Below are 19,393 nucleotides of genomic sequence, written 5' to 3'. Positions count from 1 at the left end.
GTTGTTTTAAGGTATGAGTGCATCTGAACTTGATGGCCAGCTAAAGCTACACGCTCACTCCTTCTCCTGTAGGGGTCTTTATCCACCTTCTGGGGTCGCAGGACAGGCAGCTCTGCCTCTTGCTTCCTAAGAGCCCATCATTTTTCTCTGTGCAAGTCTTTTGAGGTCTAATCTGTCTGTGGCTTGTTCAGCCAGGAGCTTCCTGGATCTTTCCAGACCTCTTTGCAACGCTGCCTGATGCGATGACTTCATTGCTTTCACAGCCTGGCGCTTGGCAGGCTCTCTCTCCCTTCCTCTTGTTTCCCCATCTCCCTCTCTTTTCTCCCACGGCCCATCTGCCCCTCCTTTCCTCCATCCTCCTCTCCTCTCTGCTCCCCTTTATTTCCACTCCCCACCCGCGTAGCTTTGCTCTCTCTCTCTCCCCCTTGGCTTGTCTGTATTTGGAGCTCCCGGAAGCCGCCGGCGACTCTCCCCAGGAGCAGCGTGACTGACACCGACTCCCATTCAGGGGGGAGGAGGTGGAGGGGAGGAGGACTAGCGGGAGGAGGCTGCGAGTGGCGGAACACGGATTTGCATCGCGGAGGACAAGACCCCAGGGCACCCAAGCAGGTAATCCCGGAGCGCCTGGGCCGGGCGAAGGCGAGGAGGGCCCTGGGTGCAGGTGTGGGGGGCTCCTGCGGTCGAAGCTCGGAAGTTGCGCTGAATGGGTGGGATGCAGAGGGGCCAGGACGCGGGGGAGGCGCGGGAGGAAAAAAGGCGGTGCGGGCGCCGGTGGGGGCAGGACGCCCGGGACCTGGCGCGGGCGCGCTGGCAGGAGCCGGGGACCGATGCCTCAGGGCCCTGCGCGGGCACGGGTGGCAGCCCCAGCGCAGCAAGGCTCCCTGCCCCCGCCGGCGCCCACTGCCCTAGGCTCCCCGGGCCGCTCAGAAGGCGGGTGAGGACCGGGGGCAGGCTGGCGACTGGGCTGAAGGCGGCCTGGCGCACTAGGCTTGTCAAACTTTGCGGGTGTTCGCCCGCGGGCTCTGAGTCTCACCGGGAAATGCGTGGGCGGGGGGGGGGGGGTGGAGGCTGTCATTGGACTGGGTCTGACCACAGCCACCTCGGATCAGAAAGTCCTGGGGAAAAACTGGACCTGGCTTCTCTGCTGAACCTGACTTGAGGCAATGAGTCACTGTAAAAAAAAAAAGCAAAGGCAACTGAGGCATTGAGGGACAGCTTGGAAAGGGGCACCTCACGGCTAGGTCTCTGACAGCTTTCGGTAGAGGGTTGTTCATGGAAGCAGTGCAGCTGTCATCACTTTTAGGGCTGACAATCACATGCGGATGGCCTTTCCTTTATTATCATCACAAATGGGCTGCAAGTTTTAGCGGTGTTTGAATTGATGGCGTTATTTACAGTGTGTAAATATGGGTGACTGCATTTAGGATGTTGAGCTAGGATCAGATCCAAACGTCCAAAGCGGAGATGAACACTTAGCGAAAAAATCAAGAACCTGTGGTTCTAGAGTCATGGGAAAGCAGAAGCCCATGGGACTCATGCACCTTAGTTTACCAGAATTGTTTGCAGAGTACCATTTCTTTACTGCGAGTAAAGGCTTCTTTTAATTTAAAGAACAGGCCTCAGAATTGTGGGCTGAAACATCTAAGCCCATTCGACGTAAGGTTACAACAGTGGGGTGATCTTTACTGTTGTAATCTTTGAGGAAATTGTTCTGAGAGTTACTAGAGTCTGATTAGACTGCAAGCCTCTTGAGGGCAAGGGTGGGTTTTGGTAGTTCCTATAGCACCGAACAGTATTTGACTCAGGGCTTGTAATGCGCAGACATAAAAGTTTGTGAAAATCATTAACTCAATAGCTTGAGTGTGGCTGGGTCATGACTTCCTGAAATGGAATTGCATAATTTGCAAGGAAAGACTGTTCCATGAAGCCCCAAATCTAAAAATCCTTAATAAAATCAGAGTCAAGGTGTCATATACATATTTATTAAAAGAAAAAGAAAAAGAAATTGACTATGAAGAATCATGAAGGTGACTATCGAGTTGGCCTTGGCTAGTAGGAAATAGTCTTTGCTGCTCATTGTTGAATGAGAAGTCAATTTGTTGATTTATAAAGTCTGGCAAATTTTTTGAGTAAAGGCTAGATAGTAGGCTTTGCTGGTCATATGGTCTCTTTAGCATAACTTCTGAGCTATGCCCTTGTAGCTTGAAAGCAGCCATAGGCAATACATGGCTGCATTTAATTTTATTTATAGGTACTGAAATTTGAAGTTCATATAATTCTCACTAATAATGAAATATTCTTCTTCTTTCCCCAGGCATTTAAAAATGTAAAAATCATTCATGGCTTTGGAGAGGAGGGGGGAAAACGAAGCCTGGAAGGGAGGGTAGAGTCTTGTGCTATATAGTTTGCTACTCCCATCTACCACGTGGCAGACTTTGAAGAGGAACATTTTGCAAGGATCAATGAGCCAGATTCTCCTAGGGCCTAAGTCATACCTAGGAGTTGAGTTAAAGGTCTTCAAGAGTAGCATTGACTTATTTGGAGCATTATAGTGTTTCGTTGAGTCTTGAATATTACCTAACAGACATCTTTATGCCTGAGGTTTTGTCTTTAATTCATCGATTATGTAGTATTTTAAACATAAACAAAAATTTTGTAAGTCAGGGGTGTCAAACTCATTTTCACAGGGGACCACATCAGCCTCGAGGTTGCTTTCAAAAGACCAAAATAATTTTAGGACTGTATAAATGTAACTACTCCTTAATGGTTAAGGAGTTGAAATTACATTTGGCCCTTTGAAGGCAACCATGAGGCTGATGCAGCCCCCGGTGAAAATGAGTTTGACACCCCTGTTCTAAGTTATGTAAGCTATAAGCATTACATTCAAATGACCTCTTGTGACCCCATCACACAACTCTAAAAACTAGGGTTTAAGAACTAAATATTTATAAAAAGATAACACAAAATGGAAGAAAATATTCTAAAATCATATATGTAAAAGTCAGAGACTTTTATCCAAAATATATAAAGAGATAATAATATCAATAATAAAAAGATAAACCAATATAAACATGGTCCAAGGACATGAATGGACATTTCTCCAAAGAAATGACCGATAAGCACATGAAAAGATGCTCAGCATCCTTATTCATCAGCAAATGCAAATCAAAACCACAGTGAAGTACCACTTTACAGCTTTTAGGATGGCTACATTCAAAAAGTCAGACAACGAGTGTTGGTGAGGATGTGGAGGAACTGGAACCTTCAGGCACTGCTGGTGGGAATGTCAAATGGCACAACTGCTGTGGAGAACAGTTTGACAGCTCCTTAAAAGTTAAACAGAGTTACCATATAATAAAGCAATTTCTTTCCAAGCACATATATCCAAGAGAAATGGAAGTATATGTCCACACAAAATCCTATATACAAATATTTATACGAGCACCATTCATAATAGCCAAAAGGTGGAAACAATCCAAATGTTCATCAACTGATAAGTGGATAAATAAAATGTGGTATGTCCATACAATTGGGTATTATTTGGCCATAAATCAGGTACTGATACATACACGAAACTCAAAAACATTATTCAAAGTGAAAGAATCTAGTCACAAAAGAAACATATTGTGTAATTCTGTTCACATGAAAGTGTTCGGAACAGGGAAATCTACAGAGACAGAGGTCTATTAGTCATTGTTTAGGGCTGGGAGTTGGGGTGAGGGAGGGTGCTAGTTAAAGGGCACAGAGTTTCTTTTTGAGCTGATGAAAATGCTCTGAAATTCACTGTGGTGATGGTTGCACATACCATTAAATCGTACGCTTCACACGGGTAACTTGTATCATATGTGAGTTTATCTCAATAAGTCTGTTGAATAAACAGAAGTCTGGGGAAGAAGGAGACTGTTACCTATGCTGTTGCATGTTTCATTGTGGGCTTCTCCTACGCCAGTCCCCATGTCCTTTATGGTAAAACAGTTGTATGGCACATGTATGTACTCCTAAACAATATGTTGTCTGGGTTTGCTTATTTTTGATTTATAAAAAGGGCATATATTATATTCTCACTTTTAAAAACTCAATATTATATTTTTAAGAATTATCCGTATTGTTGAATGTAGGTATGTAGTATTTGTTGTCAAATATTCCGTCCTCTCATTAATGGGCTTTTGGGTTGGGTTCCATGCTTTGCTATTACACAGAATGCGGTTTGAAAACTTTTTTTGATGTGTCTTGACACACATGTGCCAGCATTTTTCTGTGTGAATGTGAATGTGCCGTGTATTTTAATGACCAAAACAGAAGGTTGATTCTTCTGACTTATAGATAAATGGTATCTACCCAGCTTATTCACTCCTCCAAACTAAGAAAAAGTGACTGTAGCTGAGAGCCTACTTTCTCATCCTATTTAAATTCTAATTGTAATATCTATATATATACTCATGTCCTAAGAAGTATGGAAAAATACAATATAAAACTTTAAAACTGAATTTCACAGCAGGACCCCTTAATCCAATCGCTATGAGCATCTTCATCCCCTTAAATCCCCTGGGTTTAGGATGGGAAGGAGGATAACTTTATCAAATCAAAGGAACATTACTTTAAGCGAGGTATGTAAGTGGTTACTAAACTCCACTAACGTTTTCCTTGTATGGTATCCTGCTGGGTACTCCAATGTTTCTGACATGATTAGTTTGGTTACTCTGGTAACATGCCAGTTGGAAATCTGGCATTTTAGCCTTGGACACTTTCTAGGTCTGCTGTGATTCAGGCTGTGAGCTTTTGTAGTTTATTCAGGATATTTCCACTTTACTTAGGAAGGGGGAAAACACCTTAAGGTCAGAACAGGCCACTGTGGGGTATTTTTTTAGAATTTTATTTTCTATTTTGATAAAATATGCATAACAAAATTTACCATTTCACTATTTTAAATTGTACGATTCAGTGGCATTGAGTGCATTCGCAAAGCTGTGCAATAATCAGCACCATCCTCTCCAGAATTTTTCATCATCCCTAACTGAAATTCTGTACCCATGAAACAATAACTCCCCGTCCTCCCCTCCCCTCAGCCCATGGTAACCACCTTTCTACTTTCTGCCTCTGAGTTTGCCTATTCTAGGTACCTCATATAAGTGGAATCATACAGTATTTGTCTTTTTGTTATGTGAGCTTTTATATCCAGAGTAATTCCATCTCATTTTGTTTTTCTGTTTAGTAAACCCCTTTTCCAGTAAAAGACGACATGGCATCTTGTGCTGAAAAAATGCAATAGGATTGTTTCCCTTTCAATATACAGCCTTGTATAGAAAGGGACAGACATAGGAAGTTGTCTAAAACCAGGAGAACTTTCAGTTACTATGGATGGCACCTTCATCTACCCTATTCAGTTAATGAGGCATCTAATAATCCTGCTTTCTCATTAACCAATTAGCCAAGTGGAGAAGGTGCAGCAGTCCTTAATTCTTAAAATTTTACACCTATCTGATGAATGGATGAATTAGGTAACCTTGAGGTTCCTGTTAGCCTCAGCTTCTCGGAACTTAAGGGCCATTCTACAATATGAAATTCTGTTCTTTATTCTTGTTTTGATAGAAAGGGGTGATAAAAAAGAGCAGGAGAGCCCTGGGAGACTGCGAGTAGAAGTGAGGTGGTCTGAATGGCAGTGTTGAAGACGAGGGTGGCTCCTGCAGAAGCTACATGCTGGAGACACCAAAGGCCGACCTTGTAGCGTGGAGACTACACGGGTTGTCTTGTGTCTATACTTGTACTCAGTGTCATGAGAAAGTAACCTTTATTGCTTTGCATCTGTTCCCAATGAAATCCAGAGAAGCTCTGGGATCTCTTGGTTATTCATTCCCCCGTGTTGAATGACTGTTATGTGCCCAGCACAGTGAGAAGTCACAGGGGATGCAAAGATGAGCATCAGCGAAGGATCTGATCTAACATAGAACAGGAGATGACCTGAGCTGTGAACACAGACCTCAAAGGATCTGCTTAGGTGTTGTCATCATTAGGTCCAGCTTTTTTTCTATTTAGTTTTATTCAGAGAAGAATCGCTGGATTCTTATGAGATAAATTGGTTATTTTACTCTAAGGCAACAAGAAGCAGTCCAATTGCACCAGAATTTTATTTTCCAGAACTACCTAAAATAGGCTTCTCAATGCACGTTTCAGTCTGAGTATAGTCCGATATGTACTTGGGGTGTCCATTTTATGGAATCTGAGTTAAGAAGCCTCTATATTGCCCAGATTGTGTAGGTAAGGGACTAGTGTGATACAAGAGTGGTCTTTTCATCCAAGGAATACTGTATGGTACTTCCGTTCACCTCTCTCAAGTGGCAGGAGGCTCAGATATTTGGCCCAGTTAGTAGGTTGATGGAAAAGTCCATCTAATTGGTTGCTTAGCATTAGGTTAAACACAGACAGTCTTTTTTTCCCGGCACCATCTTCTGGCATACTAGAAACTGTGGCTAGATATTTTTAGGGGTACAATGTAGATTCACAAGTATTTGGACAACATTTTTAAAGTTTGAATTTTGATTTTTTTTCCTCCATATCCACTTCTTCTTCTTCAGGTCTTAGTACTCCTATGGTACCCTCTGGCTGTTCAAAGTTCCTTCTGTGGACTGCCTCCACCTCCCTTCCTCCATCCTGCTTCCTAACAGCCTCTCCCTTCATTAGGCCTCCTCTTCCCTCAGTGTCTCTTCTGAGTGGAAAGTAAACAATTACCTAATTTAAGTTCTTCAGTCACTGAAAACTTTAAAAAGAGGCTGTTAATGGAAATGAGTCTAGGTGGCATAGAACGAGGGGCAACACTCATTTTTCCGCTTCCTTCTCTAAGCCAGCAATTGTCTCACTGTGTACGTTAACTACATGCATAGACTCCCAAAGATACATGCACACAGGTGTCTCCCACCTTCTTTTCTATGATGACCTTACATAAGAAAGGCCTATCTTATTAGTCCACTTTACAAAAAGGCCTATCTCTAACCCATTTTATTAAATTACATTGTCCAGGGATGTAAAAATCTAGGGAATGGAGAGGGGCAAAAAAAGGGGACATTTCAAAATATCAGTTTTAGGGGTGAGAATGCTGATGATTTTAATTCCTAGACTTTGAAAAATCATATGTTTTCTAAATCAAAAAAAGTAATCAAATGAAATTGTAAACTGATGTTAAAGGAAGAATTTAGATGAGATGACTCATACAAAAAAATGGACATTTTTAAATATTAAAAAAACGAGAGAACCAGAAAAGTCTACAAGCAAAGGGGACCATGGAGAGCAATGCTGAAATGAATTTGCCTAATAGATGCAGCACTGGCTCCTTCATAGTTTGAGGGGGGAGTCAATTGAACTTCGACATGATAAAATTTATTTGCATTCCTGTAAAACATGATTTCTTGCTTCACTATAAGTTTTCCACAAGTTAACATCTATGTGTACAGACGTGAATTGCCTAGGCAAAGACCACCAGGAGTGGCTGAGATAACCCAGATGGATGAAGAGATAGGGTACCCACTAAATTTTAGTCTTCCCCAACTTTTTCTTTCACTGATGAGTAAAATAATTTTGACATTTCATCACCACGATGTTCATTATATAACTCAGAAGGAATTCAAAGAATTGGATAACATTCTATTACAAAATCTCATCCATTCTCGTCTCCTCATTTATGTGAATAGTTTCTCGCATTTTCATTGATAAAAACAAAAATTGAGAATGAAATTGGTTTTCAATCTTGACTCATTCTAGTAATATACTCATCCACATAGGCATGAAATAATTGAAAAATAAAGGTGCTCAGCCCTGGCTGGCATGGCTCAGTGGATTGAGTGCTGGCCTGCCAACCAAAGGGTCGCTGGTTCAATTCCCAGTCAGGGCACATGCCTGAGGTGCGGGCCAGGTCTCCAGTAAGGGGAACACAAGAGGCAACCACACATTGATGTTTCTCTTCCTCTCTTTCTCCCTCCCTTCCTCTCTCTAAAAATAAATAAATAAAATCTTTAAAAACAAAATAAAAGTGCTCAAAAGAGAAGGATTTCCAATAAAAAAATTAGCTTTTATTTACGTTTAGTGATTATTTGCTAACATTTGTAATATTTGTATTATTTTGACAAGTTGCATTCTAATCATTGTTACAATAGTAACAATCAAAAGAGCATTTTTTGGTCATTGGATCAAATTTAAGTGTATATACGTATTTTGATGTGGGGTAATGAATAAAAGACATTAAAGCATAAATACATAAAGCTGGGATAAGCTTCTGTAGGGAAAGAAGAATGGAAATACAAGTTCAAGGAGAAAATGTAATTATACAAACTTTATGACTTGCAAAGAACAGCCTGTTTACATATTCCTTTAAAATGAATGGTGATGAATTTCAGTGGACATATTTCAGCGAGTGATAGAAGTTTTACCTTTATATGTCAGTGTTTACAGAGTGCTGGCAGTTACATTCTTCACAACTGTTCACATTTGGGGGAAAGTTTTTATATGTTTATCTAAAAATGTGCAAAAGGATTTTACAAAATTCTTTTAGGTTATATACAAAAAAAAATTTAAATCTCTTTGTAGCTCATCCTGCCTTTGTTTTCTGACCCCAAAGCAATGGTCTATAATGTGGTAAATACTTTCTGCAAGTTTAGTGTTGGTAGATGATCTAGTTTCTTGCTTGACATAGTTCTAATGACTCTTTGTTCTGCTAGACTCAGAGGGGGTGTTTAGAAGTAAAGGTATTGGTACTTGGGACACCTCTCAAAAGGAGATGAGAGCCCATCACATTTTAATTATTTTTTTAGGCAGTTATATCTTTGTTTTCCCCATCTTTCTTGTTCTCTCCCTTGGAGGCGCTCACTGGAGGGTCTAATGTGTGCATGCAGGTATGTGCCTAATGACCAGGTAGATAGCACTGTCATCGGATCTGTAAATATATAGCCTTTACCACATTTGGGGAGTTTTGGCAATTATTTCTTCAAGTATGTTTTCTACCTAAATGTTTTTGTCCTCACTTGAGATTCCAGTGACACTATAAGGTTAGACTTTTTTATATTGTCCCATGGACTCCTTAGGCTCTGTTCATTTGTTGTTGTTGTTGTTGTTCAACATTTTTTCCTCTCTGTTCTTCAGAATAGGCAATATTTATATCATCAAGTTCATTGACGCTCCCTTTTTCATCTCTGTTCTGCCATTGAGCTCATCCAGTGTGTTTTTTATTGTTATTGTATTGGGTTGGCCAAAAAGTCTGTATATTTTTTTCTGTAAAATAAAAGACACATTTTTTCATTTTCACCAATAACTTTATTGATTTGAATATTTTGAGTATTTGGCTATCTCCTGCATGGTATAATGTTGATTGTTCTCACTTAACATCTTGATTTGATCACTATCAACTTCAACTGGTCTACCCAACCAGCGAGCATTGTCCCGCGAGAAATTTCCAGCATGAAACTTTGCAAACCACTTTTGACATGTTCTATCAGTCATAGCACCTTCTCCACACACTGCACAAATCTTCTTTTGATTTCAGTTGCACTTTTATCTTACTTGAAATAATAAAGCATAATATGCCAAAAGGGTTGTGCAGTTCCTTCCATCTTCAATATTAAAATGGCTACACAAAAATTCACCAATTTTGTAAGTATTTTTAATGCATGCCGATATGACAGCTGTCACTATCCAATCTAATAAAATTGTTTGAAATGACGTTAAAGGGAACTAAGTGCTACTGGAATGGTCTTACAGGAAAAACCAAACAAACTTTTTGGCCAACCTAATATATTTAGTTTCTAAAATTTTCACTTGTTTCTTTTTTATAAGTTGTGTCTCTCCTAAGAACGTCTATCTTTTTCATCCATTTCAAGAGTGTTTACCTTTATCTCCTGGAACATAATTAAAATTGCTCCTATAAATTTGATTATTTCAACATCTGTGTCATTTTGGAGTTGTTGATTGTCTTTTTTTTTTTTTTTAAGAATTGAAAACATTTCCCCAGTTTCCTGCATGTCAACCACTTTGGGGTTGAATTGTCGACATTTTGAGTATTGTGCTGAGACTCTGAATCTTTTTTAAATGCTGAGTTTTTTGTCATATCAAGCAGTCAACCCAGTTCTTTCTTGCAGTCCGTGGGCAGTGGTTCCAACATCCGTTCAAGTTTCAAAGCCTTTGCTGTGTTGTTTGGGTCTCACAGCAGCACAGTCCAGGGGTTAGTCTGGGACTTGAGCAGTGGCTTATGTCACAGTTCAGTTCGGAAAGCCTTTGGATCTGTCCCACATCTGCACAGCCCCGGAGGGAACCTGGGTCCTTCATTCTTTAATGCACACAAGCAGGGAATCCCCTTCTCCACTTCTCTCCTCTTTGAGATTCCTCCCACAATCTCCTTGCCCCTAGGAGACTTTTTTCCTGCTCTTCTGGCCAGAAATATTGGATTTCCCTGGAACTTTTAGTTGCTCATGATGTTGCAGTATGACTAGAGTCACCCTCAAAGCAAAGCCATGAGAGAAAAGTGAGAGGGAGAAAAATAAATACCAGGAATTCTCCCACACTCTTTGAACCACAAAGGCCCCTTTCCACCCCTCTTTGGCAATAAGACCAGGTTTCTTTTGGAGAAACTTTTAGCTGCTTATGCCATACAGCTCTGACTGTGGTCATTCAAGGGAGAAAAATCGGAAAAAAGAGAAAACCTGGTCTTTTCCTCATATTCTTCCATTTTCAGGGGACTCCTTTCCAGGCTTTCTGGCCAAAAGAGGAGGTTCTCTGGGAGTTTTTCTTGCCCGCACTCCCTGCACAGTTCCGACCTTTGAGCCAGCTCTGGAGAGAAATGAAAAACCCAGAAACACACTCCCAAATGGGCCTCTTTTTCAAGTTTTGTTCACCCCCCTCAATTCACCCACTGTTGTTTACCCTTCAGAGTCCGAGAGTTGCTTTTTGCGTTTTCTTTTTAAATTTTTGCATTGAATTTATTGCAGTGACATTGGTTAATAAAACTATATTCATCTTAGGTGTACAATCTGTAATACATCATCTGTATATTGTATTGTGCGTTCATTGCCCCAAGTTGCTTTTCACATTGTGCATACATGCTACCGTGGGGTTGTCCCTTCCTGGCATCACTGGTGGCTCCCTCCTCTTTTCCATACCTTCCCTTATTCCCTTTCTCCCTCGGTTTTCCCCACACACCCCCATTCTTCTCTTTCCATTTTGCCCTTTATCTGTTTCCCCTTTCCTTTGGGCTCCCAGGTCTAAAGAGCAAAAAAGAACCTCTAGTCTTTTCGGGGTTCACAGCTCTATTTGAAAACTGATTTTGTTACAAGTAATAAATCGAAGTCAAGTCTGAAAGTAGACCCAGAGGCTGGAGACACAGAAGAAGCGAAAAGGGGTTGGAGGAGAGCACCTGGGCCAAATCCATCACCCGGCTATTTTAAATCAAGTGATCACAGTCACACGTTGAAAATGCCCACGCATAAATCTGGCCCAGCTCTTAAGGACTGATCCTTAGGGTGTTTCTTTTAAGAGAGTTGCTGAATCCATTATTCAAGTGTGCATAAATCTTACAATAAATTCCAGAATGTTGAGATTGGGAAGAATTTCAGCAAGCCTTATTGCCTTCATTATTCCAGAGAGATATGGCTTTCTTAACACTGAAATGACAGGGTTTAATAAAATAAAATATTTCTAGTTATGCTGTGAGAAATAACTGACCATATGAAATGCTCTCCCCTTCAAGCTTTCGCTCACCAGTGTTCCTGTAGTTTATTTGTTCTATGGCATGGTCTCAGAAGAGTGGTGTGTGAGATGTCGTGGTCATTGTTGTTGGGGACAGGAGAGGTGGCAACACGTGCAATAATAGTTCACAGATTGGGCACTCACTGGGAACAGGTCAGAATGGTGAGTGCTGTGGAGTGTTCAGAGATAAATTACAACACTCAGGCATCATTTTATAGTTCACCAAGTCTCCTTTACTCTGCTAACGAACCCTGGGGCAGTTATTATTATTAGGTGGGCAATACTTATAATTCCATTCCACAAGTCCCCTGAACTTTGGGTTCCTGTTTGCAGGTGCCAACTATCATCTCAGTGTCACCGCAGGCACTTGAAACTCACAGGTCTAAAACCAAGCTGCTTCTCTTCATTAGCCACCTCCACTCCCTAGCGCTGTTTTAACTGGCACCACCCCACCACGGAGTGAGACATCTAAGACACCCCGCCTTCTCCATTCCCCTCCTGACCCCATTTAATCCGTTCTCAGATTTTCCCTATTTTATAACCTCCCAAATCTTCAATCCACTCTTATCTTGGTAGTAATTACCTCGGTCCCTTCCCAGTTTTACCAACCACTCTTTCTAACTACCCATCAATCCCCTCTTTATCCTTTCTTAGATAACTCCTGGCACATAGCTAGCACTCAATAAATATTTTCTGGTTGTATTGTTTCCCTATCTTTGTGCAAACTGGCCATGGGTTCAGGAATGCTTTTACTTACCTTCCCTCCAAATAACACCTCCTCATCCTTTGAGATTTAGTTCCTAATCAAACTTTAGTAGCCTCCCTACTTCTGAGGGCTCAGTTGAGCACCCCCCTTCTTGACCCTTCCATTCCCATGATGCTCCCATAGCATTCCTGTGCACTTTTCTATTATTTGGCTTCTCAAAGTGTGGGGCCTCATATCGTGACATGTATTTAAAAATGCAAATTCCTGGCTATACCCAGGACCACTGAAATAGTATTGCTGAGAGTGGGGCCCAGAAATCTGCATTTCGGAGCCCCAACTCTTCCCCATTAATTCTGATGCACAAGAGAGAGAGGAGCAGGGAGAACAGCTGCTGTACTCTGTCCCCCATCTTGGTCCCTATGACTAGTTCCAGGAGACAGGAGTGTGGCCTCACAGGGCAGTCTCTGGCTAAACTTAGTTTTCCACCCATCGTTCTGCTGGGAGATGAGAGCATCGAGTTACTCAGATTTATCTGGTTTCTAACTATACCTTTATAAGAAGAGCAGTACTCTGTTTTTTTAATGCTTTGTTGAGCTAAAATTTTGCATACCATGATAGGCACCCACTTTACACTCACAATTCAGTAGTTATTAGTACACCACAGCTTTGTGCAGCTGCCACCACAGTCCTATTTTAAATCATTTCAGTCACTTTAAATAGAAGCTTTATGCACACTTACAGTCACTCCCTATTTCTGTCTTCAGCCCTAGGCAACCCCTAATCTATTTTCTGTCTCTACAAATTTGCTTATTTCTAGATATTCGTATAAATGGAATTGTACAACACACGGTCTTCTGCCTCTGGCTCTTTCATGTGGCAGAGTGTTTCGGAGGTTCATCCATGTTGTAGCATGTATCACTACTTCATTCCTCTTTATTGGCAAGTAATATTCTATTGTGTGGATATACCACCTTTTGTTTATCTATTCATTCACTGATGGAAATTTAAGTTGTTTCCTTTTCTTGAATGATGTTGTGAATGATGTTACTATGACCATTTGTATATAAGTTATTGTGTGTGTACATATGTTTTTGTATCTCTTGAGCAGATAACTACAAGTGGAATGGCCAGGTCATACAGCAAATATATGCTTAACTTTTTAAGAAACTTCCAAACTGTTTTTCACAGCAACTGCACCATTTTACGTTCCCACCAGCAATATAGGAAGGTGCCGATTTCTCTTTAGCCTCATCAGCACTTGTTATTATCTGCCTTTTTGGCTGTAGCCATCCCATTGGGTGATTTGTATTTCACTAATGACTACTAATGTTGAGTATCTTTATATGTACTGTTGGCTTTTGCATATCTTCTTTGGGAAAATGTTTATACAAATATTTGGCCCATTTTTTAAATTGGAGTGTCTCTCTTCCTATTACTGAGTTTAAGAGTTCTTTATATATTCTGGATACAAGGAAAGCAATACAGTTACTCTATGGAGGACAAAAGCTCCATGAAAAGCCTGCCCAGGGGGGTCCCCATGGCTCTTCTTTTCCCCATGGAGAACTCCTAGAAGCGCCTCTCTGGCCTCTGCCTCCTCAGTGGCCCAAACAAGAGCAGAAGGGCAATGCAGGGACAGGAACAGAAAGAGCTTCTTCAACAGTTTTGGAGCCCAGAAAGGGTCATGGCAGCATTTGGGGAAGGAGCTCCTTTTCCGGCAAGAGTCCTTAGCTCACATTTAGCTAAAGGAGTTGCCACTTCATGATACTGGAGTGGCATAGGGGTCTGTCCTGGTCCCACTCAGCCTTCAAAGTCCCACTGCCCCAGGTCAAGGCACAGAGCCAGCCTTCATGATATGTACTTAGATTTCCCCAAGGTCTCAGTTCCCAATGGGCTCTTTCCTGCTGAAATTACCCTGTCCCCTGTGGCCTGGTGTCCTAGTGTGCTAGCCTGTCCCCGACAGCCAAACTGCCCTCTCCTCAAGGAGATCATGGCGCCTTGAGGACAGAGTCTGTCTCCCCACCTGTGTAGCCCCAGCAGCCATCACGGAGCAGAGCCCAAACACATTCGTAAATGATTTCCTTAAGTCAGCGAATGAAGAAGGGATGGGTTTATGTTTTGGAAGTGAGGAACTGAAACTGAGACAGGTTAAGTAATCTGCCCAGTGATCTCGGCTGTAAATTAAGGGGCAGAGTCTCAAATTAAGATTCTCTGATACCAAAAAATGCTTTTTCCCACTACCTCAAGTTGTAAGCCCTCGCCTCCTATATTCAGAGGTTACAACCTTGAAGAGAAATATTTGTTACAAGGCTGATCAGGGATGGCTCTAAGGAGTGGTACCACCAGAGTCCAGAGGGCAAAGGGAATTGGGAGGTAATTTCTATATGTGGTTGTTTATTTTACCTTCTGTCGTCTACTGTGGATTTGATAAAGATACCAGGAAGTTACTACCTCAAGGGAAGTTACCTCTGATTTGTGGGACTCGCAGAGAAGTTGGAGTTTGGGAAATGGTTGCATTGGTACCAGGAAGGACTCTCGAGACAGTGGAAACAACAGAACCACAGCAAAGAGGAGAGATTGGGCGGCATATAGGGGAGCGGGTACGTCATCTCTGTGATTGGACCTCAGGACCATGGTGAAGTAGAGAGAGCTGAGGTGAGGTCCTTTTGAAAATCCAGCTGAAGATTTGTTTTTTTCTCTGCAGTGGGACATTGCTAGAGGCTTTAGAGGAATCAGTTGGCTAATGAGGATCTCAGATATGTTCTCTCCAGTTTTGTGAAAAAGTTAAAGTGTTGTTTTCCTGTGTAACTCTCTGGTCTCCTATAATCTGATTATACCACTTCAAAACTCAGCAACTCTTGGAACTTCTTCACAATAAAAAGAAAATAGAAATAGAAAAAGAAAATAGCTTTTTTCCTCTGTTCAGTAAGAAGCTGGCTCTGGAAATGCTCTGTAGGAGAGCAGGCAAAAGATATGAAGGCGGGCACCTTGGCAACGCGAATGTATCTCTTAGTGAAACAATTCTTTGGCTTGACTGAGCAGGGTCTGTTCCAGCCCCCTCCCACTACAGCTGGGCAGGAAATGTATTTTAATCTCTCTTGATTTTCCAGATATGAGCATTGCGCTTAGCAGATCGTGGGGACTAACTGAATGAATGAAACAAGCATAGTCATTGAACCAGTCACTGAATGAGTGAATAAATATCATGGTTCATTTTTCTATATATGTTATTACTCCAATTAGTAATAGTGAATTACAAGATCACTTCCCCCCAGTGATTGGTAGCTTCCTGAGAAAGGAAAGAAGGTAATTCATATAGTCATGGGAAAGAAAATTTAACAATCTAGTACCACCTGGTTTGATAGTAGTTTAACAAAACATTTTTTAATTTGGGTGATATTATAGAGAAAGTCATCTATTGCCACATCATTGTTCTCAGAGAGATCACCTGTAAGCCAGCTGTCCAGCCTCACTACGACAAAAGGTTTGAAAAGTCTTCAGTTTCCTAACTGCCACTGCAATTCTATTTCCTAATTAATCTTCAACTCTTCATCTTTAGAATCTGCTGAGCCTGGGTCTCCCTTACAGAATCAGAAGAGAAACTCTCACCACTATTATTTGTGCACCTTTGCCCTATTAGGAGAGCTTTAAACTAGCAACCCAGACTCCCAGAAGACCCAGCTGTTTCATTAACATGAAAATATTACCCAAGTAGCATTCTGCCTTAATTGTCTTTAAGAACTTGCTGCAAAGAATTTACAAAACCCTTTAGACAATGTGTAGTTTTAATAATTTTGAAATCCTAAAAGTAAAGGGGACCTTTGGAAAAGCCTAAGGTTCACGCTAGAGAAAGTAAGTGTGGAGGAAGCCGCTGTGGTTTTAAGTGGGAAAAACTAATCTAGTGTCTTCTTTTAAATGGAAACTTCTCCTATGAAAATCTGGCTTTCTGCCTGATCTGAGATTATGCCAGGATGTGGGCAGGCGAGGGAAAGACAGCGAGTGGTAGCCAATTAATTAGTCAATCAAAAGTATTTATAGAATTCTCCATGTACACAGCAGCATGCAGGCTCAGTGGGAGACACAAAGAGTATCAGCCCATGAAGAGCTCAGAGTAATCTCCTTGGGAGACAAGGTGTGCGTGTGCTAGCAGAAAAGACAGCACAAGGTGGTATTTTAATTGGGCAAAATGTCTTATAGATACCAAGAATGCTATGCAGACAAACAGGCTATTATTCTGGGCTTATCACCATTTATTCTGGGCCATGGGGTGCCAATTTTCAAAGCCACTATGAAGGCTGCTTTTTATAACTGGTTAGACTGAGTAGGTAGGACCTCAGTAGACCCCTTACCACTAAGCAGAAGATAGTTTGGGTGAAAAATATGAGGGATAAAGGAAAGTTATTTTCCAAAAATGATTCCACAGAGATTGTGCTTATGTCCTTCACAGAGGATTATTTAAAAGCAAAAAAATGATCATCATTATAAAAATGTTTAGGAGAAAAATATGTGACTAAAAAACTAGTAACTGCATAGCAAAATTTTCATTTTATAGTGTCCATTACACATAGATTTGAGAAAATCTCTTTTAAAGAAATGAAATATTGAAAATAATAATAATGAGTGTACTACTGATCTAAAATGTTCAGGTAGTCATTTTCCTTAGCCAGATCTTCTAGATGATTGCTGAACGTTTCAAGTTCATGAAGAGTTGAGATAGTGGTGTGTAGATCTAACTAGGCCCATGGAAAACAAAATGAGATAGGCTGTCTTTGTTACAGTGGCTAGTGAGTTTATCACTGACCATGTGCCAGACTCAGTGTGTATTCATACGCATACTTCTGGCAACCCTATGTACAGGCAGTAACTAAAACAAAGCAAACTTAGACTCTTTTCCCAAAGTCTTCTAGTTGGTGATTCCAAAGCCTCTATACCACCCTAGTTAAAGATGGCAAAAGAAATTGAGATCATATGAAATGTTTGAAAGTGTGAGAAGCTGCTATGAGAAAAATAGAAATGTGCTCTCTCTCTTAGTGTTTCAAGCATAATTGTGGTACCATTGGTAGGACACTGGAGTAGACACAACACTGGACAGTGTTAGGAATGAAATATCTAGAGGCCATTGAGGATGGCTTCTATAAAATGACTAATGAAGCGAAAATAAATTTAATTATGATAGCTGTCTTCTCTTCTAGATTATGTTTCCACACACCTTATTATTCTCAGAGGTACTTCTGAAAATACTGTCTATATTCTTGTTGCAGTGTATGAAATATTTGTAAGTGTGTGAAATTGGTGTGAGAGATGTTTTAATTGTTTAAATATTTAGAATGCTAATTTCTTTATTTGAAAAAAAACCCCAAACTTTGGTTTATAAACTCACCCAGAGACACACAATATGCAATGCCCATTTTCCGACCTTTTCTGTGGCTCTTGAAAATCATTTATATTTGTTCAACAACAAAGCATATTATCATGAAAGTCCCAAACACTGGGGACAAAGGAGAGATCCCCAAAACTTCCTCCAGGGAGGAAACCACAGGGTACGTCCCTAGGATGAAGAATCAGAATGGCTTGGACCTCTCAACAGCAACCTAGGGAGCTAGAAGACTTTGGAGCAATGCCTTTAAATTCTGAGAAAAATTTCCGGCCTAGAACTCTATACTCAGCCAAACCACCAATCAAGTGTGAGAGCAAAATAAAGATCTTTTCAAGCTTAAAAGATCTCAAAATATTTGACCTTTCATATGCCTTTTTTCAGAAGACAATGTTCTTTCCAATTAAGGAAGTATACTAAAAAAGAGGAGGATAAAGTCCAGAAAATAGGTAATACCACATAAGGGGGCGGGGAAGAGAAATCTCTAGAATGATAATTTCTCTCTTCACCATCATTGAAGGTGAAGGCAGATACCAGTTTATAGATGTGTAGTGGGCATACAGCGGTCGTGCAGGTGGAGTAATTCTGCAGAAGAGTTACCTCTGAGAAGAAAGATCTAAGAACTCCAGATGGGTTTGGTCCCATTGAAAGGGGACTTACACAACCGGGGCAAGAGTTTGGAGATGATTAATTTTTAAGTGTGTAGAAAACTGAGAAGCTGAAAAACATGGCTCTAGGAAAACAAGTTGTGCAAAATAATGAAAAATAATCTTAGTACATGTCACGAGTCAGCAGCGAATAGTCCTAATTGTGTTAACACTGGTCATTGGTCACACAGAAACTGGGATATAAGACTTTTAGGAGGATGGGATGAAAGAAAATACACATGTATGTGCTGGTGGGGGTGGGGCAAGAAAAAGGTAAACCCTCTTCTTTTTGGTGGGAACTCAATGGATAATGCGTGAAAGTGAAGAGAACAAACAAGACATAGATCTACAAGCGTATTGTTTAGAGATAAGGAGGCAGTTACTGCAGTAAACAGCTAAAACACTTGTAAATACTGACCCTCAAGACAGAGAGTGGAAGGCAACCTTCAAGGGACTGTTGTGTTTTGTCGTAAGCCTTGCAAAACTGTCTACTCTTTACATCTGCTCATGTTTGGCTTTGATATAAATAAAAATTAAACTTTAAAGGAAAAGTGAGGGAGAAATTCAAATTTTAAAAAAATGACAGACAAGCTTAAGTTATACATGCCATTATAAAGAAAAGAGAATACTTAAAAAATAATACAAAACAAAGAATTAAGATGAATTTCCAAGTATCATTTCCTAAAACATTAAAAAGAGAAAGTTGTGAAATTCTATGTTCCTCCACCTTTTTCTTCTCACCCCCCCTCACACTCTGATCAGATACTGGTGTTCGTCCTCTGTAAGCTGTAGGTTCTAGGAGACCTCAACTCAGGGTTGGCTTCTACGTGATTAGGAAATACGAGCAGTAGCATCTAACCCGGTGTCTTGATTCTGCAGCACATATCTGGCTTCTCTTTGCTTCTCATCTGATTCTTTGAACATCTTACATCCACCATCTTGCCATTT

General features: G+C 40.8%; 1 protein-coding gene across 1 annotated transcript in view; it reads left to right on the top strand.

Annotated features, from left to right (window-relative positions):
• Positions 1 to 251: 251 nt before the first annotated feature.
• The window catches only part of CAP2 (cyclase associated actin cytoskeleton regulatory protein 2), a 127,444-nt gene continuing 108,302 nt past the window's right edge, over positions 252 to 19,393 (top strand). Inside the window, exon 1 of the mRNA XM_053921073.1 lies at positions 252 to 609. The gene's annotated coding sequence lies outside the window, so the exon portion shown is untranslated. The remainder of the gene's footprint in view (positions 610 to 19,393) is intronic.

Source organism: Desmodus rotundus, chromosome 3 (assembly GCF_022682495.2).
Source record: "Desmodus rotundus isolate HL8 chromosome 3, HLdesRot8A.1, whole genome shotgun sequence".
NCBI lineage: Eukaryota > Metazoa > Chordata > Mammalia > Chiroptera > Phyllostomidae > Desmodus > Desmodus rotundus.
The sequence above is the reverse complement of the archived record's forward strand: the minus strand, read 5'-3'. Positions and strand labels throughout refer to the sequence as shown.